At 42.2% G+C, this 24,987-nt stretch overlaps 1 protein-coding gene across 6 annotated transcripts in view; it reads left to right on the top strand.

Annotated features, from left to right (window-relative positions):
* Window positions 1–24,987, top strand: part of LOC141793334 (fibroblast growth factor 18-like) — a 296,332-nt gene that overhangs the window by 251,684 nt on the left and 19,661 nt on the right. For all 6 annotated transcript variants that reach the window (XM_074673954.1, XM_074673951.1, XM_074673950.1 and 3 more), the window contains 3 exons: window positions 101–212; window positions 3,347–3,459; window positions 5,899–5,963. The gene's annotated coding sequence lies outside the window, so the exon portion shown is untranslated. The remainder of the gene's footprint in view (window positions 1–100; window positions 213–3,346; window positions 3,460–5,898; window positions 5,964–24,987) is intronic.

The raw sequence follows: 24,987 nt of genomic DNA, 5'->3' as shown, positions 1-24,987 counted from the left end.
TTTATGTTTTGTTGTTTGTTTCGTTTTTGTTTCATTTTTGTAGTTGTTTTTCTGCTTTGTTTGTCAAAAGGAAACTGATTTCCCTTTTCTGTCTCGTCAGGCCTCAAACGATTCCGTCCCTGACTGAAATAACCTACATAAGCGGCTACAATTGAACTACTGTCCGTGGTGGAATCTTCAAATATCCAAACTGGCCGTCAACCTGAGAAAAAGTGAGTACTGGGTTTGGGTTCAGTGCTGTCGTAGTTTCATCACTTTTCCTTACACCAGTTATTTGTTAGAAGACCTGCATTAGTGTTGAAAGGTTATTCAGAGCTTATCCACCTTCAGTCCAGGACACACGTATACAATGAAGAGCTAATAACGTGCTGACAACAGCGAAAAATATTGGAACTTCACCAGACACTGACTCACTTCTTGCATTTAAGGTAACATAGCATAACATAAATCTCAGTCAAATATGAATCGTTAGTGACTCCTACTGGAGACAAACTGATATGTCTCATTTTCTCTGACGTGTCTTGGCAAGAACCAGAGTGAGACCTTTTTTTGTCAGGAGGATAAATCGTCATAATAATAGTGGAGAAGTGTTTGCAATGATTAAGTTTAGATTCCCTCTCTAATGACATCCTGCGCGCAGAAAAATAGATCTCTGTAAAGAGTTAGAATATCAGGATAAACACTGAAGCTACAATAAACTGACACGAACATAAAGTTTCCTCTTCACAGACATTACTTGATTTTGTTGAAACCCTTTTTCATGTACTTATGATGCAAACCGCCTTAACCCCTAAGATTAAATAAAGGAAGAATTAAAAGGGTCAAAACACCGGACAGCGCCCATGGTCGAACCCTGCAGTCCGCGGTCCGTTGGATAGAAATGCATTGGAAGAAGTAACCATTGAGCTAAACCGGTGCGTTAGGTCAAGGTGCAAGAAGTGTTTAAATACATGATCGAGTCATCATAGCTCTGGTGATCGACTTGTGTCGTGTTTCTGGAACTTTGTTCAAAAGAGCTCCGTAGAGGACTCAACACAGAAAAAACACAGGACAAATAATTTTTTGAGAAACAGAAAAGTGAGAGGATTATTTCCTGGTTGTACAAGGTTAAGGCATAACGACTCAGGCTGGCAGGTGCTTCTCAACAGGTAGGCTACTATGCATGTCACGTGGTACACGCAAACGACTTCAACGAACAACTTCTCAAAGAGACCAGTTTACTTTCTTTCTTTCTTTTGTTATCGTTATTATTCATTTATTTATTCATTTTTATTACTTATTTACCGTTTCCATCACTTTTGATTTCATTTTTCAAACTATCAAGGCCGATTTTCGTCATGGATCCAGTAGTAACAAAACTAGCTCGTTTTTTTTATTTACCACAGTTAACTAAATTAACATCTTGTGCATAAATGTCTCTAAGTACTCAGAGAACCGAACAGAATACTCCAGCACAAGATCAATGACACGGACTCACCTTTGGCTCTATTTGAAGTGGAGATCAGAATATTCTGGGCATCTTTATTGCACTTATGCTACATGACGGATTGGATAATGCTTTATACTAAAACCAAACCGATTATGTCGTTAAATCCCATTAATAAAGATCTTACACTTAAACTTCTCATTTTCAAATCATCAATGTTTTTTCAGAAACAATAGGTCTACTCTATAACACATGATATCAGTAGAAGGTTGTATTATTCCAAACTTTGTTGAACAACTTTAGACAAAATGTGATCATAAGGCTAATGTGTTTACCAGACGTGACAGTTAGTCCACACTATTGTTAGGTTTTATCATTGATGTAAATAGGATAAGTGAATATTCACTGGAGGACTCCCTTCACGGCATATACTCCAAATCACACTGAGTAAATGTGACTAAAGACACATTTAATCATCAGGATCATAATATTTCTTGAATCTTTGAACCTTGTACCATCTGTAGGAGGCTACTTAACCGTCTGTGATCTGTGATCTTGGAGCGCCATCTGCAGGATTTTGATCCGCATAACAGCAGCTGTGGACAGAGGTCCGAGTGTTTCCCTGGAAATATCAGATTCTATATCTAGGATTAAGTATATCTCTTTGTGGTTTGAAACTCATTTAGGGGGACTGGATACTACGCATATAGATGCGTCTTTGGTGGTCTCGGGTGTGGTAGCCTATTAACTATGACCCATTCTTGACGATGTATACATTGTACAAATTGAATTGAATTGAATTTATTTATTTAATAGGGACGATGCAGTTTAACATAGTTCCATCACTAAGTATGAATCTGATGTGCTGCACAGAGAGTTTATAGCAAATGCTAATTTCCAACTCTTGTCCCTAGTTGGGCCTTTAAAAGTCATAAAATGTACAATATTTAACAGCATAAAATAATTTAAAAAGTTTACAAAACAACAATAAAATACATGTTCACATCAGAACAAGTAATTATACAACCCAGTTCAAAATGAATAAATACAAAAAAATGTTTTTGACAAACTAAGAATGATCACAGTTCTGATTTGCTTTTAGCCAACACTTGACCTTTGTAGAAAAGAGTTTTAAGTCTGTGATTAATTTGATTTCGGTTGGTAATGAATTCCAGAGTTTCGAGCCTCTAAAAGAAAAAGCTGATTGTCCAAATGTTGACTTACATTTTTGTATGCTACAGTTTCCATTCACCCTGCTTCTTGTAACTCTGCTGCTGTTCTGCCTTTGGATAAATTTGGATAAGGGTTCAGGGGCAAGATCATTGATACATTTGAAAACTAATTTAAGGAATGAAAACTGCATGAAGCTTTCAAAGCTCAATAGATTGTATTTTCTCAAAATGTGGCAGTGGTGCCAACGGATAGGTTTTTTGTCCATTACTTTGAGGGTTTTATTATATAAGGATGATAGACTTTTGATTGTTGAGGGTGAACCCTGAGCCCAAACTGTCATGCAGTATGAGAAGTGAGAAAAGATCATTGAGTGCATGAATATCTGAGCTGCCTGAATTGGTATGTACTGCCTTATTAATTTGAAACAGTTTAAATTGCTTTTTACTGATTTAGCTATTTTCTTCACGTGTTTATCAAACCTGAGCTGTGGATCTAAAATGACTCCCAAGAATTTGAATTCATTGACTTCTTGTATTTCTTGAGCCTTTATCTTCACACAGAATCTTTCAAGTTGGCACCGTTTCCTCTTGGAGAAGCACATCGACACTGTCTTGTTTAAATCAAATCAAGGATCATTTATTTATCTATTTATGTTTTGTTGTTTGTTTCGTTTTTGTTTCATTTTCGTAGTTGTTTTTCTGCTTTGTTTGTCAAAAGGAAACTGATTTCCCTTTTCTGTCTTGTCAGGCCTCAAACGATTCCATCCCTGACTGAAATCACCAACATAAGCGGCTACAATTGAACTACTGTCCATGGAGGAATGTACAAAAACCACAAACTGGCCGTCAACCTGAGAATAAGTGAGTACTGTGTTTGGCTTCAGTGCTGTCATGGTTTGATCACTTTTGCTTACACCAGTTATTTGTTGAAGGACCTGTCTTAGTGTTGAAAGGTTATTCAAATATGCATCGCTAGTGACTCCTACTGGAGACGAACTGATATGTCTCATTTCCTCTGACGTGTCCTGGCAAGAACCAGTGAGAGACCTTTTGTCAGGAGGATAAATCGTGATAATAATAGTGGAGAAGTGTTTGCAGTGATTCAGTTTTGAGGTCCCCTCTCTAATGACGTCCTGCGCGCAGAAAAACAGATCTCTCTAGAGAGTTAGAATGTCAGGATAAACACTGTAGCGACAATAAGCTGACACGAATATAAAGTTTCCTCTTCACAGACAACTCGATTTTGTTGAAACCCTTTTTTTCTTGTACTTTTTATGGAAACCGCCTTAACCCATAGAGATTAAATAAATGAAGAATTAAAATGGTCAAAACACCGGACAGCGCCCATGGTCGAACCCTTCAGTCCGCGGTCCGATGGATAGAAACTTCAAGGTAAGAAGTAACCATTGAGCTAAACCGGTGCGTTAGGTTAAGGTGCAAGAAGTCTTTAAATACATGATCAAGTCATCACAGCTCTGGTGATCGACTTGTGTCGTGTGTTTCTGGAACTTGGCTCAAAGGAGCTCCGTAGAGGACTCAGCACAGAATAAACACAGGACAAGTTCATTTTTAAGAAACAGAAAAGTGAGAGGATTATTTCCTGGTTGTGCAAGATTATGGCGTAACAACTCAGGCTGACAGGTGCTTCTCAACAGGTAGGCTACTATGCATGTCACGTGGTACACGGAAACGACCTCAACGAACAACCCTTTAAAGGTGGCTCCGTACTTTCTTTAAAAAAATCTTTTTTTTTTTTTTTTTTTTTCAGTTTTTATCACTTTTGATTTCATTTATAAAACTATGAAGTCCGATTTTCTTAATGGATTCAGTAGTAACAAACCTGGCTCGTTTCTTTATTTACTACAGCTAACTACAATCACAGCTTGTGCATAAATGACTTAAAGTACACAGAGCACTGAATAAAATACTCCAGCACAAGATCAATGACACGGACTCACCTGTGGCTCTATGAAAAGTTGAGATCAGAATATTCTGGGCATCTTTTTTGCACTTATGTCTCATAGTCATGACGGATTGGATAATGCTTTGTAATAAAACTAAACCGATGTCATTAAATCACATTAATAGTGACCTTACACTAAACTACTCATTTAAAAAATCCTCGGTGAATTGAGTTTGCGCAGGTGTAAGGGAGACATCATCCACTTTTAAGACAGAAAATGAAATAATAAAAATAAAATCAACAGGTACTACCAGAGGACTGAAAACAGACTGCTGTAAGAATTTGTACAAGTACACATACTTTTATAGAATAAACTAAGTAGATTTCAATATAATAATTATTAATGTGTTATCTCCTGTATATCTTTCGCTTTGATGTTTGCTTTGCTCTGCCCAGAGGAGCAAACAGTGTCATAAAAGTAACTTTACAAAGTGACTTAACAGGTCAGTGAGCAGTTTGTATCGCTCGTTTCTGGCGTCAGTTTTTTCCCTAAACACGTGTTTAATAAACATGTTAAATTTATAAAATTTATAAATGTTCTAAAGAGGGGAACGATGTTGGTGGTTTCATATTTGAGGATGGCGGAGCCACAAGGTGTGCTTTTTTCTTATTAGTAACTGATCACGTGATATATGATCGCTCAGACCTCATTGGCAGTTTAACGCTCTGGCCATTTATTTTATAATGCATGGTTATGAGCTGTCACATTAAGTCACAATAATAAAGAAAGTCCGGAAAACATTAATAGAAACCTTTGGTCTACCCAAATTCTATTCTGTTTCATCCGAGATTTTCGTATTAGTTTGTGGTTAGAACATCCACAAAAACAAACAGAAAATGAAAACAAAGGAGCACACCGCCCTGCAGTGATTAATCTGTTATTTATCTTTAATGAAACTGAGCATGGCATACCCGGATTGAGACAGAATGACGTCATGCGTTATGGCATAAAATTGAATCGTTGCGTTGGCACAGAAAATCCACTAGAGGGAGCTAAAGACCAGCAAAAGACAGACCATGACACTGTTTCAAACTATCCCCGTCTGTCTCCAGGACTTATAAACACAAATAAATCAAGACTCACATTTATGATTTAGTGTGTTTACCTCTTGCTGTAAATAGATACATGAAGTATTTATTTTCGTGTAGATGTGTGTGTTTGAATTGCCTGTGCAATAATGTGTGTGTGTGTGTGTGTGTGTGTGTGTGTGTGTGTGTGTGTGTGTGTGTGTGTGTGTGTGTGTGTGTGTGTGTGTGTGTGTGTGTGGCGCATGCATGTATGACCCCTGAGATTATTTTGATTACATCAGCAGATGTGATTCTTTGTGTGTGTTTAGGAGGAGGGGGTGAGAGAGAGAGGGGGAGGAAGTGAAGAGACAACCAAACAGGGAGGTGATGAAAGGTAAGGTGACTTCCACCTGCAATTAGCCTCACCTCATCACTCTCTGCAGTTGCCAAACCAACCCACTGAACTTTGCCCAGCATGTCACCACAATGTCTGTCACTGAAAACAAACACAAAAAGAGAGAAATGTCAGAGCTAATGGAAAGGTGGGAGGTCACGCCAGATAGAGGATGCAAGAAATCATAGAGGAGGGAGGCAGCTGGGAGCAGATAAGAGAGGACAAAGAAAGAAAAATGTTGGAGACACACGGTAGCAGAGAGCAGTGAAATGATAGGAAAAAGAAGAGCGAGGATGGGGGAAAAAGAGGGAAAGAGAGAGAATAGAGGGTTTCGTCCACATGCTCCTCAGCTGTGTAAACTGAAGGTCTCTGCTGCTTCTCGGATTCCCCCTGAAGAAGGGGGATATTTATAGGAGGCTGGCAGTTGCAGTGAATGGACCCCTTGCTCTGTCACACCCACTAATATTATTATTATTACTTTATATGCGCAAAAATGGAAAATGTCAGCAACCTGAGAGGCCTGCAGAGACAGTGCGTGCATGTGCTGTGTCCACTCCCTCTCAGAGTGTGTGTGTGTGTGTGTGTGTGTGTGTGTGTGTGTGTGTGAGTGTGTGTGTGTGTGTGTGTGTGTGTGTGTGTGTGTGTGTGTGAGTGTGTGTGCCTCATGTTCGTGAGAAAGTGTCTGTTGGTGAGACATAGCATTTATACGAAACGGGCAAAGGAAAGAAGTGAGAAGACAGAGCTGGAGAGAAACAGAAAAACAGGGAGAAGTTGGCATGTATTGAGGGGTGTAACGTGATCTCCTGAACTTATTAGAGCTGTCAAAGTGGGAGAGAGTGAGAGAAAAAGAGAAAAGAGAGAAAGAGAAAGAGGTGGAGCATGGCTAGACAGACACAGACATGAGCACATATTCCAACTCCAGATTATAAGATTCCCGCAAGTTGCAGACGTGTTGAAACAGACTACACACACACACATTCACACACAGGTCCACGTCCACCTGGTAACAGATGCAAACTCAGGCACACATGCAGAAACACAAACAGACTGATAGACATAACAGAGGTGCACGCGCATGCACTCATGCTGGGGAGAGAGGAAATTCCAGAGGGAACAGGTGGGAGTGGCGATAGCAATCTATCAGGATGACTTTGATCTTCCCCATGCCTCTGTCACCACTGCTGAAATTCTCTGGATGGATCAGGCCCTCTACAATTAATCATAATGAGCGGATGCATGCCAAGATGTAATAACAGCACCACACCAAAAGACCTGCGCTGCAAGACTGTAGGTTTGAAGGAGTAAACCCTGATCAGATTGTGGCTGCACAATGAAAACAGCATGTGATGCATCGTAATCCTGAGAATCTGTTTGTTTACATCTCCTTGTCTTCCCAAAGTGGAGTGGAGATAAAGGGAAAATTGGCTCTGCTTTCCTTATTCAATGCTGTGTTCAGTGAGAGAAGTGATCTGAAGGTGGCAGTGTTGAGAGCAGCTTTAAGGAGTTTACTTAAGCTGCACCTGAAGCATCAGAAATAACATCATGGGAAGGTTCAGGCCAAGAAAAGTGAAATCAAGTAACACTTCTGGTGATTTTCAGGAAAGATTAGTTTAATCAGTCATCATGTTTTGATTGTCAATAAGATGATCTGCTGTTTCAGGGAAGGAAGAAAAACACGAGGAAGAGTAAACGGAAGGGAATGGAGACAGAAAGGAGACAGAGACATGGCTTTGGCACAAATGCAGAGTTTATTAAGGACAGAAGTCAAAGCTCAAGTGTGTGCGTGTGTGTGAGAGTGTGTGTGTTACCTTCACCTAAGGTCATATTGAAACAAAAATCATTCAGCAAATTTCTTATTACAAGGGAAAAAAATAAAAAAATGTCAGTATTATCAGCCAAGTGTGTGTGCATGTGTGTGAGTGGGTGAGTGAGTGTGTGCCAAGGCTGAGATGAGACTGGAGAGCCCCTGCCTCAGGGGCCACAAAGACAGCTGATTGACAAGCCTCATGAACATGAATGTGCCTGTGTAACCCTCTCTGTACCAAATCCTCATAATCACACCACTTCTCATCTTTTGTCCCTCCTCTCCTACCATCCCTCCTTCCTACACTTCACTTCTATCCTCCAGGTCTTTTTTTTTTTTTTTACTGGTAGGCTGGGCTTGTATTGTAATGAGCCCCTGGGTAATTAGCTACTTTAAAAGCATGAAAAGCCATGAATGGAGGCCTGCCCAGGAACAGGTTTGCACATAAACACATTGGTCAGTTTACAGAGAGCGCTGCATGGCCAAAAACATGAGCAGTAATCATGAAAACATGCAAGGAGGAAAAAACTCAATCGTGACGGAAACCGTTTGCAGAAATTATTCATTTCCCTCCTTTTTTATGTTTTCCTTGTGCTGACTGTACACCCCTCCCTCTCCCCAGTCTCCCTTTTTCACTCTCAGTCTTTCCCTCATGCACATTCCTCTCCATTTTGCATATCTCCAACCCCCCTTTGCACTTTTACTCTATACCTCACCATTTTTAAAACAACTCTCCTTCCCCCTCTCATTCTCTCTGCCTCCTTCTCTCTCCACCTCATACCCGCCCTCCCCTCACTACCTGACATTGTGGCTCGATGCCCAATGAGTCACACCTCTGCTAAAATCATCAGAGATGGAGGGAGGGAAGGAGGGAGGGAGCAAAAGAAAGAAATCGTCAGGGAGAGAGAAAAAGCAGGAGAGTATGACAGAGAGAAAAATATAGAAAATAAAAATGGGAGGAGAGAAAGTTAGAGAGGCAAAAAGAGGGAGCCTCCGGGGAGAGAAAGGAGCATAGAGTGCGTTTAACTTTTTGACTCCAGTAGTCAGTGTGTGCTTGTCAGTAACAGTTAGGCTGTAGACAACAACACTTTCCACACGCTGCATGCGCAAATGAAACACACTCACACAGACATGCACAAACATAGCCAATCAATGACATCGTGCCTCAGCCCACCTGCATGCTCTACAAAACACACACACACACAAACACGCACACACACACACAAGGTAATCAGACATGCAAACAAACCAGGGGTAGAAAGTGTGGCTGCAGCCCTGTCTCTCTACATCAACCTCCCCCACCCTAGCTTGCCGTTGCCCTGGGATACCACACAAACACTCCCTGTTGGGCAACACAGGGAGTCAAGAGAGGACGTACATGGGTCACACACCTCCCCAAGCGCTATGAGTTTGAAAGCAGCTATGCGCGTTGATGTGTGCATGTGCGTTTTGTGCACGTTTCAGCTGTGAGATGTTTTTATTTTTTTTGCATGACAAGTTTTTCACCCGTCAACAAAAAGCTGAAGCCGTGTTGTTTTCACGGTGCTGTACTGAAACACGTTTGATGGTGTGTGAGAAACAAGTCATCAGAGAGTGGAAAGAGATAGGTGGTCTCATCCAGCATACAAAAGTCAAAACAGAGGGAGTAATTCTTGGACAGACGAGCGATGTTTACCACAGTTAGTCCTCCTCATCCTCTTATTTCACTCGTGACGACCCTTTTTCCTGAGCTGTGACCTTGGCTTGCCGGTCACAGCAGGGGCGCAGGCTTTAACGAGACTTATGTTTTATGAACCCTGAGGGATCTCTGCAAGCTGTGTGGATCTGCTGTGTGCCACGTGCCTGTCATCATTCAGCAGTGTCGTTTTTGAACTTTTCTGTTCCTCAGTCAAACAAGCTTACGCTCCTGACAGACAGGCTTATTCTTTTTGATGTTGAATCGATAGCTCTGTTGAGAAGTAAATCAATCAGTCTAACAATCAATTGGTTTTTCTGTCTTAAAGATCCTCATGCGGGCTTATCACCACGTGTCCAGATGGAAGGGAATCAAGTCGGTTTCATGTTTCCTTTATCTTGGGTTTTACACCGAGGGATTCTTTTTGATTTTAGGGAAACTGAAAGACTTGAGCTGAAGACTCTTTAGTACCTCTACAAATGGCACAATCTATTCTGCTTTGATGGGGTCAATCCTAACCGAAGCCCCAGGCTTAGGAAGCGGAACAGGCCTCTACCCATAGCTGTAATGTTTTTAAAGCCATACCAGCCAGCCACAAAGCTCCCCTTGCCCTTTGTACAGAACACACCAGACAAAACCTTGGAAGTCTTCCACTGCTAAGCACATTCCAAAAGTATTTCTCTTTTCTTCTTTTTACAAGTGTGGGATGAGGTCGAACAACAATTACGGTAAAATGTGACTAATATGTCACAGACATGCTGGTGTGTTTTTTTCAGACCTACTCTTTCTTTTTTTCCATCCATCCTGTTCTCTCTTCGAGAGAATTCTTCCCTTTCACTTCAAACCCCTGTAATTACAAACAAAAGCGCTGACTCTTCTCCAGCTGAAACAATGATAATGATGGAGAGTACTAAGTGTGTGTGTGTGTGTGTGTGTGTGTGTGTGTGTGTGTGTGTGTGTGTGAGTGTGCATGTGTGTCTTCATCAAAGCAGCGTTGACGTTGATGGGTGTAGAGAAATATGTGGAGGACAGAGAGGATTAACACAATCTGGGCATGAAGCCCCGCAACTGAGAGAAGTGTGTGTGTCTGTGCCTGTGAGTGTGTGTGTGTGTGTTTCTGTGTGTGTACATATGTTGACTCTGTCTTGATAGCAACGATCCAACACACAGCTGCTCCCTAAGCTTGGCATTTAAATGAGGCAAACAGACACTTGGAGTAAATGGAATACAGACATTGGCTGTGACAACACAGACAGATAGAAGAGATCTGAGCGAGCAGCAGCAGCAAGAGCAGGTTGCACTCGTTCTTCAGCTTTTCGGCTTTCAAAGAAAGAGCTGCAGTTTGTGCAGGGACAGTTTAAAGGAAGAGGAAGGTGAGGTGATCTCAGAAACCAAATCTCACCTCTGAACGCAAAGAGACACATTGACCGAAGAAGGCAACAAGTACACACCGGTGAGCACGTCCTTCACCATTCTAAACTTCTTACTCCTTAACAAGAACGTAAATGTGCAGCAGAACATTGGGTACAACACACAAAGTGTGTGTGTTTCAGAAGTATCTAGGCCACATGTATGCATGGTCGCGAGGTAGAGAGAGTGTGTACTGCCTGGTTGTGTTTGGAGCGAGCCCAGGCCAGAGGAGCTCAAAGCCCTGAATGTCATCATCAGAGCTGTCGGAGAGCCAGGCAGTAATCACACCCAGATCACCTACACACTCACGCCAACTTACAACACCAGTCAACCCAGAGTGGTGTGTGTGTGTGTCTGTGTGTGTGTCAGTGTGAGCAAAAAAAGGGGGAGACTGATTGAGAGGGAGAAAGAAAACGAAAGACAAGAAGTATATGAGCATGCAGCAAGTATGCATCCTGTGTTACTGTAAAAATGTGGTCATAGTGTGAGCAGTGAGTGAGTGAAGACTGTGAATGTGTGTACTGGAGAAGAGAGTGTATTTTTTCCCTCCTCTTTATTCCTCCCTCTCTCCATGTCAGTCTCATATCCCACCCCTCTATTTTCCATTTTTACATGCAGCTCCAGATGTGAAGGCAGAGAAATATTAAATTACAGAAATAGGCTTCAATCTGCACTTTGGCTGTATCAAAAACAAGCCAGCCGCTGCTCTCTCCTGACCTGACACACACATTTTCTCACACTTTGATAATCACATTTCAAACTGCCAACGAGTTTATTAGGAAGATGAAAGGAGAAAAGTACACTGAACCTTTTCAGTATTTGTTTAATGTCTGTGTTTAACTTTTCCTCTAATTGAGATATGATTCCATGTCATTTTTAAGCAGTGTCACTTTCAGTTCAAACGCTCCATAAATGCTGTATCTAAATTAACACCCACCACCACAGCTAGCAAAAAGATTTTAAGGTGAAGTCTTTGGAAACACCAATCAATGTTTGTTTCTGTCTTAAAAAAATAGAGGTGACAGATTTTGCAGGGAGACTCTAACTATTTTTCCTCCATCAAGCAGGTGCAGGTGAAAAAAATCCTTCCATGGGAATAAAAAAGTTTTGCCAGGTCAAATTATATTAAAGTCTTTTTTTCCATCTGTGAAACCAGTGATAAAAAGTTAAGCCAATGAAAATGTTCTAAGTCTGCGAATAATGCCAGGTGAATTAAGTTTTTATTTTTCTTCTGCACACATGAGGCTGCTATGCACCACTGCTCATATTAAAAAAAGAATCTAAAGCGTTTGTGTTTTTCTCTGCACTACAGCCACAGCATGCAAGTTCTATAGCATGGCTGGCATGTCTCACTTTTGTTAGTGAGTTATCTTTGCAAATCATTTAAAACGGAAGAAAAACGTTTTAGAACAAAGCTCAGAAAATGGATCACATTTTTTGGTCTCTCTTTTGGATTTTTGTTTTTTTTAACTGCTAATGCTGCTTATGTTGAAGGGACTGCATGTAACATTTTGTTAATAAAAAAAAACAAGGTAGATCCAAGTCCATTTAGCACAAGAATTGCCAAGATACAAGTAAGTTTTCCCAAAAAGCATGACAATGTGTCAGGGGGGTCTTCAGCAATAGTTCAAACACTCATGTTTTCCTTGCAGGAAAGCATCCGCAGTGCAGTATAATTATCACATAATTATCACTGTGTTAAGAGGAGGTATATCTGTAAGATGTGTTATCTGATGATTATCTGTACTGGATGTCATATGCTCCACCCACACTTGACTTCCAAAATCTAAATCAGATAATAGGAGTGACCTGGTTAGGATAAATTTATCATCCCAGAGTTGTACATTGAGGATTTGAGCTATTTTTAAATGATTTGATTAAAAGTAATGAATCCCCTTGTTTGCTGTCACAGCAGCAGCAAAGATCTGAACTTTTTCTTGAGCTTCTTATCAGGGGTGGGAGAAGAAATCAAAATATACCAGGATTTTTGGATTGACAATATCAAAATTGAGATTCTTCTTTTTTTTTAATCCAAATTCTCCATTTCAGTCTTTGTGTACAAACTGGATTGGAAAAAAGTTACCACTTTTCTCCAGCGGAGGGTGAAATGTTTCTCTCTGACTCACATGATGTGCATTTTAAGGGAAAATATGGCTCCTAAAATAGTCTGTAGACATTATCATCATCATTTAACCTCTTTCATATGGTCTGGTGTTAAAAAAAGCAAACTACAAATTGCAAAAATTGCAACTATTGAAGTATTGCAATTTAAATCAAATCGGCACCCCAAAAATCACAACAGAATCGAATTTCAAGAATAGCATATCATCCCAGCCCTACTTTTTATCACATCTCATGATATTACTGTAGACAACAAAATAGCATCAATGTACTTGTTAATAGAGTGTTACAGTCTATTACTGGAGGTAAAACAACAGCAGATATCTGCCTTCACCCCTCTGCACATATTGTTCTGAAAGCACAGCCCCCAGCTCACCTCCTCCATAAACCCTGAGCCATCCAGTGGATACACACGACTTACTGATTGAGTGTAGACAACCTGATAGCAGTTTAGGATCACAGTAGAGTTAACACACTGTCAAATGCCATGCAATGAGCACCTCAACAGGGGACAGATGAGAGTAACATGTGAGCATACGCTGGGTATGTGTACGTCTCTGCATAGTATATGAGAGGGGTAGAGTGTGTATCCTCTGTGTATAAGTTAAGTGTGTGTATACGTCTGTTTGTGTGTGTGTGAGGGCTACCCTGCTCAGGGCATTGACTGAATTGTTTCCACATGTGTCTTAACGCAGAGTTCTGGGCGGGTTTGGAGGACAAGAGAGGAGGAGGGGGGGCTGCTATAGTTGGTGGTGGTGGTTGTGGTGAGGGGGGTTCAGGTTTCACAGCACCATGCAGCACATCTGGATTGCAAGAGCAGAATTAGATTTCCCACGACTGAAAGCCTACACACACTTGCATGCATCTGCACACCTTGATAAACCGTGATCAGTAAACAAACATCTGTGATGTGTAAACAGCCAGCATGTGCACATCCACCATGTTCAACACTGAACACACAGCCAGCTACCACACACATTGTACGAGCAGCTACACAGCTCTTCATTTATGTTATGCAAGTGCAGCTTATTGTCTCACGCTCTGTTGCTATTTAACCCTGCCTTTTCATATCCTGAACACACACACACACACACACACACACACACACTCACTCTCTCATGCATGCCCACACACACACAGGCGCAAACACCACTTCTTCCCTGGCACAGCTGTCCCAAATGCTGCGGGCACACGGGCGTTTCACTGGCACAACACATGGAAGGAAAATCTGAATGTGTTCTCACTAATCATTCCCCTATTCCACCCACTATTCCTCTCCCAGAGAGAAAGAGAAAGAAAGAGAGATGTGTGCAGCGAAAGAATGAGGATGACCTTGTGCAGGGACTGGGTGACCTGTTGAGCAGGTGTTGAAAGGTGAGAAGGTGGGGGACAATGTGAGCATCAGAGCAAAAACACGACGAGGGGAAAACGCGAGTGACGGAGCAGGATAGCACCAGGTTAGAGGTGAAAGCAAAAGGAAAGAGAGACGGATGCCAGTTCCATAAATGTTTAATTGCCAGCAGGTTTATTCCTGTTAAGAGAAAGAGACCAGAAGAAAGAGAGAGCTTGAACAACACAAAATCCGTCTAGAACCCCCAAATCTAATTTACACAACAAACAGAGAGAGGAGAGAAGAACGCAGGGGGAGAGAAAGGAGCCAGTGAACAAGGAAACTAGAGGGGGAGAAAAATGCTAATTGGCTACAGTTGGGCATATTTGGCCTGAGATGAAAGAGGAGGACAAAAATTAAAGGAAGGATGGAAAGAGGGATGAGAGTGTAAAAAAAGAGGAATGAAGAAGACAAGAACAACTGAACTGACGGATGGATGGATGGATGGATGGATGGATGGATGGATGGATGGATGGATGGATGGATGGATGGATGGATGGATGGATGGATGGATGGATGGACACACATGGGTTATACAGCATTTCATGTGTGTCAGCCATTGCTGCTTCTTTCTTTTTTCTCTTGTAACTTTTACTCAAGCGTGTCTACAAACAAACACACAAAAAACAAGTGAATGAATGAAACTAAGAATAAAAGATGGTGATTCCTTTTTAATCATAGAAATAACAGAAGGGAAACATGACAAGTGTTTATCCTTGCTACAGGAAAAATACAGCTAGAAGCTACTTCCAAACACATCTTAAAATGGATTTAAGTTGTCCTTTACCCGGCTAAATTCACTCAATTCTTTTGAGACTATGTTCACTTCCTGAGTAAATTGAGACTCTTTAAAATGACTTTTCAAACCTCCCAAAAACTGATTCACATCTCATCATACAGTCGAGGTCCCGCAGTGTGGCATTTGGTTGAAAGCTACTGTTCATTGGTCAAACCACTGATGAGAGGAGAGTGTGGCTGCGTGGTGTTGCATTTCCTTCTTCCACTCGTATTTACACTGCCGAACTTCTTCTCCATCTGTTGATGCATAGACTTTGAATGGAATCCACAAATGAGTCAGATTGGACTTTCCCAGCTGTGCAGAGGCTTGGCGTTGTCTGCTGTGCTGGTGAAGGGATACTGGAACTATTTTTGTTTGGCAGGTCCTTCCTGAATTAAAACAACTTGTAACCTGCAGAAGAAAAAAAATCACTTTAAAACTTCTACTGGTCCCCGGGGTAACATGTCTTTCTTATTTCCTATAGCCCTCACCTCTCTTAAATCTATCTCTCCAGATCTGTCTTTTTTTCTCCAGGTTCATCACATTGTACACCTCCTCCTCGTTGCCACCCCTGTAGTTTTATTTGTTCCTCTATTTCCCTAGAATCTCAGAGTAATGCCACAAAGAAAAACATGGCTGACTTAAGAGCTAAGCAATGCCCAGAGAAAGGTCAGAGTGATTCTTGGCTCTGGCTCGGTGAGGATGTGTGTTGTGTCTGAATCAAAGACAGGGACATTCTTAAAAAGTCTCCCTTCATCTTTCTCCCTCTGTAACGCAGACCTATGTCTTCAGGCTGATACAGCATCTGTGCTTTGTTAAACATATTACTGTTACGCAAGAATCTGGGGCGAGGAACAACAACACTTGCTAAATATTTTGTTTATTGAAGTTAAAATGCATTCAATTATGGTCATGAATCCTGCTTGAGAACCCCTCACTCTGATTAATCATGAAAACACAGCGGCCTTTAAAAGGAAAATAAACTCGAGGCAGGCCACTGGTGCAGAAATCGCCTTTGGTGTGTACCTGACTAGGTTTGGACTCAGGCCAAACTTGGGCCAGGAAAGCAGGTCAGGGGGTGCTGTTCTGCGGGAGATCTGTTTGGAGTCTGCTCTGTGTGTGTTTTTGTGTTTAGTGCGGTTTAGTCAGTCTCCGATTTACAAACATTTAAGGCCCGACTGCTGTGCTGTTTCATTTTACATTTAGTCGCAGCCCTAGGCCATGTCCTAGATTGGAGACTGCTACACACACCATCGCTACACTCTGTGCCGCACCAAGCCGCTCCCCTCCTCATCGTCTGGTCTGGTCTGAGGAGACGAGGACCTGCCGGTGACCCCTCAGCCTGCAACACACACACACACGCTCACATTCTTGCACACTTCTATATGCACGCTCACACACATATAAACCTATGCAGGGCCGACATTTTTCTGCTCATGCACACCAACACACACACAAAAGAGACAAAAACACAGACAGATAGGCAGACAGAACACACACAGGCAGACTTTATGTGGAACAAGCCGTCTAATTCCTCTAATACGAAAAAATCTGCACAGACAGACAGGTATGACACAGCAGCCGCTACAAATATAAGAGAGACGTTACACACACTCAGGTTCAAAGTTACCTGTTCAGGAGGGTTTAACTGCAGCACAAAGACGCTCATGTAAACATACACAGTTTTAATAACTAACAACTAACCACACACGTTCGGTGCTCTCCATTCACAAGTCACATAACGCACAAACAAAAACAGATGCATGACCAACACATCTGAACCCACTCACACCAAAACAGAAGAATCTTCACCAATGAAATTTACACACACACACACACATACACACACAACAGAAAGTACAAGTGTACGAGTAAAAACACACACCTGTGGTTTCAGGCCAGCACACAGAACTCTTTAGTCCTCGAGCTGTCTGTCCCACTTAAAGTGAGCGCTGCTTGTGAAGAGGACCTGACAGACAGAGAAAACACACACATCCACACACACAAGTGTGTGTACACACACACACAGCGATGAGTACACTGCTGGAGCAGAAGACCTGACTAAGCTGAATTTCCCCCTGCTCCCCTTTCCTATTTTCCATCTGCCTCAGCGCAGGAGAACCTGTGTGGGGAAAAATAATGCCCACCATACACACGCCACGCTTCACTTTCTCTACTCTCACTGTGACACTCCTTTAGACAAACACACACACACTCTGCCACACTCTCAATCTTGATAGTTTTCCTTTGCTTTTTTTCCATGTGGCCTCTCTTTACTCTTTTTCTACATCTTACTCCTTCGACTCCAGCTTATCACTTCTTGGTTCCTTATCTCCTCCATCTCTCCTCCTTCCTCCATCCATCCTTTGGTAGTTTCTGTGGTGCTGTGTGGTTGACCAACAGCCAGAGAGAGACAAGTGCATGAGTGCCGGCCAAACTTGCCTGCCTCTCCGCCCAAATTACATGGGACAGTCCCAATTACCCTGTGGCCAACCAAAGCATTTCCTGGGTTAGCACCAGTGACGCGTGCCCCCCCTTTGCTGTGGTTATAGGGGGTGTCATTAGCTTCTTGTTTTACTGCAACCCCAAGAACGTGCCCGCCGGCCGCATCCACGCCACGGGAAGCACAACTGCAACGTTCCAATAACTCTGCCGAGCCTGATGGATGACAAATGGAAGAACGCTAGGGGTAGTGCTGGAACGTGTAGTAAATTCCTGCTAGCCATGAGGGAGATGCAAAAAGAACATTTCAGGGAAAAAAAGAAATTCTGGAAAAGCTGCTGTGACTTCTGGGAAACAGATAAGTGTGAGGTGTAACCCAACTAGGATGAAATCAGGGGAGCTTTACCAACACAAGTCACTGATCTGTCTGTGAAGCAGAGTTCTGAATCCTATCGTCTACATATTGAAAGAGATGACTCACTCCAACTTTGTTTGAGTTAAGCCTGGCCCACACCACTGGATTTAAAAAGCTCCTGAAACTGGATTGTTCGAGATGGGTGCCGAATTGAGTACTTTTACAGGTACCAACTGAATTCTGTCAAAAGTACCAGGTACCCATTCAGGTAAAACTAAAGGTACCATGTTTCGGTACCTAAATGCATCCTTGTGATGTGGGGGAGAGGAAGAGTAGGTGATTTTCCATGCTGGACATGAACACAGCATTGCAAGGTTACATATTGAAGAATAAATATCTCAAAATGAAATATATGTACATTTAATTATTAAACAAATAGATATTTTTCACCACATAAAACACAAAGAAGTACCAAAAAATGGTACCGTTGAGTACCGGTACCAATTGCCAGGTACTGGGTATCGGTACTGTATTGTTTCAAATGTGAAAGGTACCCATCCCTGCTGGATTCACACACATAAGGAGACTCTTCATAGGCTTCTCTCAAATCTTAGACACACACACAACAAGATTTTAAAATAATGACCAACACGCACTGCAGGGCTTCAATATGATCATCCTACCAGACAGAGCAGAGCACCACCTAATCCTACGTCATCTCACCAAGAAGTGAATGTAAACGCCACTATGTGAGCGAGAAAAAGAAAAAGAAGAGTAAACGCATCTGATGAAGTTGTGGTTGGGGAGATATGTAGACATTTGATGTTCGGGGTGAACACTGGCAAGAACCTCACGATACAATACGCATCATGATACTTAGGTCACGATACAATATCACAATATCACAATATCACAATATCACAATATCACAATATTCTACCCAGTTAACTATTAAAATGAAAACAACTTTTCTATATGATTGTGGTTAAAATAAAGAAAGTTAGATGCAGTGTTGTATACATACACTTAACTTGAAAACATAAAGTGTGTGAAGTTTGTCACTCAAACTACTGGGACAAAATAATGTTGCAAAAAATTATTGGGTGAAAGACGTGATCAGTTGGTGAAACTGATAAATGTCACATGGTGTCACCATGCGACTCATGAAGAATATATTACTGCACAAAACATGACTATGATTATTACTTTGTCAGTCTATTACACTGTGCAAATTAAACTTGAAATGATTTTAAACTTACAGACCCAAGAATTTAGAGAAAACATCAACGTTAACAGTATCAAAATCCACATCATCAAGTTTAGGAATGAAACACTATGAATATACTTTGAGGGGCTGCACGGTGGAGCAACGGTTAGCGCTGCAGGTCACCGGTTTGATTTCCAGCTTGGCCGGTGGGTCTTTCTGTGTGGAGTTTGCGTGTTCTCCTCGTGCATGCGTGGGTTCTCTCCTGGTACTCCGGCTTCCTCCCACAGTCCAAAAACATGCTCATCAGGTTAATTGATCACTTAATTGTCCGTAGGCGTGAGTGTGTGTGTGAAAGGTTGTCTGTCTCTGAGTCAGCCCTGTGATTGACTGGTGAACAAACCAGGGTGTACCCGCCTTCCAATGACAGCTGGGATACGCCTCAGCCATACGCAACCCTGAACAGGATAAGCGGTTCGGAAAATGAATGAATGAATGAATGAACGAATGAATGAACATACTTTGAGATTAGACTTATTGTACGGTTTATGGGCAGCATACAGCGGAGTAGCTCCTCAGCGTCATCTACCACAGTGGAGGTATGGAAGATGAATTGGACTTCTAGCTCACCTAAAATATGCATTTTTATTTTAACAAAAATATCTATATCAAAAGTTGAAATATCGATATTTTTTCACAGGTCAAAGTATCATGATATATTCCAGTATCAATATTTTTTCACACCTCTATTTGTGGCCATGCCACATGTTACCAAGAATGTGCTCCATGTCTGCTGGCCTACACACCCAAACACTTTGCTCCTTGGTGGTCACACTTTTAATCTCTGTTAACTTAAGCTCATTTTCAGTCCCTTGTAGGTGTCTCTCTCTGATTGGCTATAGGCTAGTCATCCTCAGCAAAAACGAGTGGCATAATCACCCGACAAATAAAAATAATAAAAAATAAATTAAAAAAGCAATAAGCAATTCTGCCCAACCTGTTCTTAGAGCCAGCCTTTAAGCATGTTTATTTTTGCAGTAAAAATCAGCTTTTTTTGAAAGGGTGTGTATGTGGTTTACAGCTCTTCTGCCATCAGCCTCAAGTGGATGCTTTATGAACTCCAGCTTTTAACACTTCTGCTCAGGCTCTACTCTACATTTTCATGTCAACATTTATTTGACAGCCTAATGAACTCACCCAGCAAATTTTGAAATCATAAAACAAGCCTCAGCTTATGAAATATGATTTAATCTATGCATTTTATAGCACAAAATATTATAAAGAAGCGTCATCTTGGCTGGCTTAGGCATCCGTTCATTAATGAACAAGTTAGTATGAAATTATATAGTAATAGCAGATTTGAAATGACATAGAAGAGGCTTCAACAGCACAAGTTTTACTCTCAGTTGCTTGTGCGCTTCCCTTTGGTGATTGTACTTTGAATGCAGGGCTTTTACTGGTGAGCAGTATTTTAATATTAACAGGTTACTCCTTTTACTCCTGCATGTGATACAGTCCAGACAGAAAACAAGAGGGAAAGGACTTTCTCTCAAGACCAGAACCAAACAAAGGAGACCGAGAGTTGCGGGAGGGAATGAAAAAAAAAAAAAAACGAGGAAAGAAGATGGATCTGGTTGAAGGAAAAAAGAAGGGGAAGAGTAAGCGACTGACGCACGGAGCGGGATGAAGGTTGGAGGGGGTGTCTGGCAGGGGTGGAGTGACGTAATGGATGAGAGGGGAGAGGGATTAGCTGAGTGACAGAGATGAAGGGATGCTCTTTGGTGTCACCCGTCCTCACTCTCACTCCGTCTATCATTCATCGGGTGCATCGTAGGGCTACAGAGAGTGCTGCAGCTGTGCATGCCAGCTGTGTGCAAGTGTACGTGTGTGTAATCAATTTGTTTGCAATCATTTCAAAGTCTGTTTATGCATGGGTGTATTGTATGTATTAATATCCCCTCTGTCAATCTGTCAATATTAATACGCACCATGTGTCCGTGTACAAAGTGTGTGTTTTATGTACAAATGCATTGTGTATATGTGCAGCGTGCATCTGCATTGCCCATCTGGTGCTGCTATTCTGTGCTGTTCAGCCAGCTCTCTAACAGCTTCCAATAAGCCTGTGGTTAGGTCCTTCTCACACATACACACTCATATTTATACATATATATACTGTATGTATGAATACACATAGACAGACATACTTGCACAGTTAACACTGCACACATCTCCTTTCACTGTTACTGTTCACCCAAGAGAAAGAGACCAAAAAAATGTCAATTTATTTACCTTTCTATGAGGCTGCGGCAACACAGTTTATCAGTCCAAGAAAAAACAAGAGAGAAGGAGTCGAGGAGCAGAACAGAGGAGGACAGTGGGAGGAGGAGTTGATGAAAAAGAGCAGAGTGACTGAGCAGCAGTTACAGGTTGACATAGAGGGCTGGTGGTGGATGTGGAGTACCAAGCTGTGGTTTGGTCCGATGTAGCGTTTGGTTTTGTTACAGTCTGGCTGTGGCTTGTGTGGGTTGGGCAGAAACAAGCTGGAAAACAAACCCGGGCATGAAAGTGTCTAAATTTTCTCTGAGCACCAGAAAACACATAACAAGTGTTAAATAAACTGATCTTCCAAGTGATTTTCATGCACATTGAGGTTTGATGAGACCCATTAAGGCTCGCCGCATGCTTTTCAAATATTTAGAGTCGTATTTGTGTTTATCCAAGTCTGCTGGAGGGAGCTCTCTGCCCTGACCAGCCCACTCCTGGCCTGGCCTTCGTGGCTCCGTTCAGTAGCAGAGTGTCTTTCCAGCCAGCAGGGCCACACTGGGTCCAGTTCCAACAAACTCAGAACATATTTACATTCAGGGGGAAAAATATGCCCTTTCAAATATGCCTTACAAGTCATTTCTCGCCAGAGAAATATTTCTACACATGTAAACAGGACAAATTGTCAACTTAACTTTGACGTGATTCTCCTGGATGTGGTGGATTACGCTCAGATTCAAAGCCAGGTTGTTCCAGTTTATCCAACAAAACAGGTCTCTCTTCAACTAAATGTTTATTTGAATCCCCTTGGGAAAAGCCAGGTGTTGCCAGTGTACACAGCGGGCCTAATGTGGTTTTGGGGAGAGTTTACCTCAGAGCGCAGACTACAGGTGCTTGTAGGAGTGTGCGTCTGCAGCACTCAGGAGATAAGATGCTGAGACAGGAGGTGAGCATGTGTCCCACGACCCCTGAGCAATATGGTCAGAGTCGACCCAGAGATATGGACAACTAGATTGACTGACTGATGACAGATGCGCACGCACACACACGCACACACACAGAGGAACCGACTGTTTGAAGGCCAACGTTGTCCCGGTTACCTGCTCTCTCTCATTTTATCCCCCTCTCTCTTCTCCTCCTTCGTCTTCTCCCCTCTGTTAATCTGTTCCAGAGCATTGTGATCACATGGAAAAAAACATAGCAAGTGCACATATTTCTCCCTTAGCCAGGAGTGAAAAAACACACACTGGTAGGGTGTAGGGGAGGGCAGGAGGGGGGTGCATGATGAAGAGAAAAAAAAAGTGAAATAAACTGTTTATTCAAAGGCAGCGCTGAGCTCTTTTGTTGTGGTGGGGACCTGTCTTTTATTAGCAGCCTGAAAAGCCTTCAAAGGCTGGAAAGACAGAGGACATGCCAACAGACGAGTGTATACAAGGCAGAGGAGAGGAGGGGAGTATGAGGCTGGGTGGGAAAGAAAGGGGGGACGTTGAAGGGGACAGGGCAGAAAGGTTTAAAAAGAAGCAAACTAATAAGGACAGGGGACATGAATGGGTAGAAGGGTGGCGGTAGAAGAGGTGATGGAGAGCTGAGAACTTGACATGGTGCCACTGGCAGTAAGGACGCAGAGCGAAGGCCAGCGCAGAAGGAAAAGGGGGGTGCTGGGACAGGTCCAGATGGATCATAATATGGGGAAACTGTTCAGAACTGTTCTCATATGTTTGCAGCTTTTTTGTTACACTGGCAGGACTTTCACAGAGTCTTGTAACTGATTTTGTCAGTGAGTGTGTGTATGTGTGTATCTGCTGGGGAGGTTAAGAGGAGAATAGTGCTTTCTATCAGATTTTGATAGTTTCAAAAAGTTCTGGCATGGATTATTTCTGTGTGTGTGCATCTGCACCCTAAATCTGTACACACTTACAAGTGTGTGTTTGTGAGAGTGCCATGTGTTAAGTGTTTGTTTGCACAGACGTACACGTGTGAGGAAGATGGATGTATTTGGGGATGGCTTGGAGAGGGAAAGGAGACATTCCCTCATTGCTTAACTTCATCTCTCTTATCTCTGCTCTCAAAGCAAACTGTCAACGCTGCGTTCCCATCTGTCTTTCTCTCTCATCTTTCTGTTTCCCTCTTTCACTCCTTCTACCTCTAATTCTGGATCAAGTCATTAGGGGCAAAACCTTTCTGCTCTCCTTTCCTCTCATCCTGCTTTCCATCTCATCTCATGAGTATCCAAGCTGTTTGTCTACTTTGGAAAAGTCCTGTTAAAGTGATGTGATCCAACCTGTGTGTGTGTGTGTGTGTGTGTGTGTGTGTGTATGTGTGTGTGCGTGTGCGCTCTCACTAAAAATATGCTGATGTTATTAAGGGTACGTGTATGTGTGAGCTCAACGTGTGCAATCTATTTTAGTGTCTGTGTGTTGTGTGTGTTTGTGAGCTGGGCTGTGCACGGTGACTGCTCTTGAAGCTAAATCAAAGTGCTCTGCTTTCAATAAGAGTCACAATCAGCAAAGTGGCAGCAAGCAATGACATCACTGCAGCTGGGTCCCCAGCTGGAGCACAGAAAGGACTTTGGCAAGTGTATGTGTACGTGTGTGTGTATGTGTGTGTGACTGAGAGAGCTCGGATGAATGTGTGAAACCGAGTCAAAGAGCAGTGTACAGATAGTTTATTTGTAATCACATTTTTCATGTTATTCGTAAACTCCACATTGGAGCAAAACGCATGAAGGTTAATGCCAATGTAGAACCAGCACTCACGAATGTGTGTTTGTGTGTGTGAACGGTGGCTAAGAGTGTAAGTGAGATTTCCAACCTCAGTCGTCCCCATCAGTCTCTCTGCACATTCTGTGCCTTGTTTCTATTGGAGCAGACAGTGCTGCGGTGAGAAAAACAACAAGAATTTCATCTGTCATTGATTAAGCCCATTAACGGTGGTGTCTGATGTCTTTTACACTCATTCCACACACACCGACATGCAGCTGAACTCACAAACACACAGAGTTACACCAACACACACATATCCTGACTCCCAAAACACTGCAACGCTACCAAGACTACCATATAGTGACTGACACACCGTGGAACATCATCAAGATCCACACAGTATGTCTCCTCCTGTGTGTGTGTGTGTGTGTGTGTGTGTGTGTGTGTGTGTGTGTGTGTGTGTGTGTGTGTGTGTGTGTGTGTGTGTGTGTGTGTGTTTGTGTTGGGTGTGAATGGATTTTCACACGCTAAGTCATGCAAGCCGGAAAATACTGATCATAAACTTCCAACCAGCATTAGCAACCAACAACCCCACAGAGAGCCAACACACACATGCACACATACATAGTGGGCTAAAAGACGCACAAGCTACTGGTGCTGTCGTGTGCATACACAAACAAACACTTTGTGGACTGAAGAAATGATGCCTTCAAACACACATATGACAGGGCCACTGAAAACATGCTGCTACTGAGAACACCACACAACCAGACACTCTAAACTCACTAAACAAATGTCTGATGTTGCCACTCTGGTATTTACCACTCCACCACTGTCATTTATAAGCCAGCCTCTCTACTTTGACTCTGCTAGCACTGTGA

Source organism: Halichoeres trimaculatus, unplaced genomic scaffold, assembly GCF_033239565.1.
Source record: "Halichoeres trimaculatus isolate MK-OKI-2021-1 unplaced genomic scaffold, fHalTri1.1 fHalTri1_scaffold_7, whole genome shotgun sequence".
Classification (NCBI taxonomy): Eukaryota; Metazoa; Chordata; class Actinopteri; order Labriformes; family Labridae; genus Halichoeres; species Halichoeres trimaculatus.
The sequence above is the reverse complement of the archived record's forward strand: the minus strand, read 5'-3'. Positions and strand labels throughout refer to the sequence as shown.